The sequence below is a fragment of the Aethalodelphis obliquidens genome, unplaced genomic scaffold (genome assembly GCF_003676395.1).
Source record: "Aethalodelphis obliquidens isolate GAN/ISIS:26980383/991018 unplaced genomic scaffold, ASM367639v1 scaffold34, whole genome shotgun sequence".
In the NCBI taxonomy this organism is placed as follows: domain Eukaryota; kingdom Metazoa; phylum Chordata; class Mammalia; order Artiodactyla; family Delphinidae; genus Aethalodelphis; species Aethalodelphis obliquidens.
Genome location: NW_020837978.1, coordinates 2,040,827 through 2,042,287, shown reverse-complemented (window position 1 = coordinate 2,042,287; position 1,461 = coordinate 2,040,827).

Sequence of the window (1,461 nt, the reverse complement as noted above, 5' to 3'; positions counted from 1 at the left end):
CCCTCCCTCCCCCCCCTCTCTATCCCACCCCTCTAGGTGGTCACAGAGCACCGAGCTGATCTCCCTGTGCTATGCAGCTGCTTCCCACTAGCTATCTGTTTTACATTTGGTAGTGTACATATGTCCATGCCAGTCTCTCACTTCATCTCAGCGTATCCTTCCCCCTGCTCGTATCCTCAAGTCCACTCTCTAGTAGGTCTGCGTCTTTATTCCTGTCCTGCCCCTAGGTTCATCAGAACCATTTTTTTTTTTAGATTCCATGTATATGCGTTAGCATACAGCATTTGTTTTTCTGACTTACTTCACTCTGTATGACAGACTCTAGGTCCATCCACCTCACTACAAATAACTCAATTTCGTTTCTTTTTATGGCTGAGTAATATTCCACGGTATGTATGTGCCACATCTTCTTTATCCTCTGTCCTTTATCCTCTATCCTTTATCTTATCCTCTTTATCCTTTATCCACTCATCTGTTGATGGACACTTAGGTTGCTTCCACGTCCTGGCTATTGTAAATAGAGCTGCAATGAACATTGTGGTACATGACTCTTTTTGAATTATGGTTTTCTCAGGGTATATGCCCAGTAGTGGGATTGCTGGGTCGTATGGTAGTTCTATTTTTAGTTTTTTAAGGAACATCCATACTGTTCTCCATAGTGGCTGTATCAATTTACATTCCCACCAACAATTTCCCCTTTTATGGCTGTTAGCATTTGCCTTATGTATTGAGGTGCTCCTATGTTGAGTGCATAAATATTTACAATTGTTACATCTTCTTCTTGGATTGATCCCTTGATCATTATGTAGTGTCCTTCTTTGTCTCTTGTAATAGCCTTTTTTTTAAAGTCTACTTTGTCTGATATAAGAATTGCTACTCCAGCTTTCTTTTGATTTTCATTTTTGCATGGAATATCTTTTTCCATCCCCTCACTTTCAGTCTGTATGTGTCCCTAGGTCTGAAGTGGGTCTCTTGTAGACAGCATATGTACAGCTCTTGTTTTTGTATCCATTCAGCCAGTCTACGTCTTTTGGTTGGAGCATTTAATCCATTTACATTTGAGGTAATTAATGATAGGTATGTTCCTATTACCATTTTCTTAATTGTTTTGGGTTTGTTATTGTAGGTCTTTTCCTTCTCTTGTGTTTCCTGCCTAGAGAAGTTCCTTTAGCATTTGTTGTAAAGCTGGTTTGGTGGTGCTGAATTCTCTTAACTTTTGCTTACCTGTATAAAGGTTTTAATTTCTCTATCAAATCTGAACTAGATCCTTGCTGGGTAGAGTAATCTTGGTTGTAGGTTTTTCCCTTTCATCACTTTAAATATGTCCTGCCACTCCCTTCTGGCTTGCAGAGTTTCTGCTGAAAGATCAGCTGTTAACCTTATGGGGATTCCCTTGTATGTTATTTGTTACTTTTCCTTTGCTGCTTTTAATATTTTTTTCTTTGTAGTTAATTTTTGATA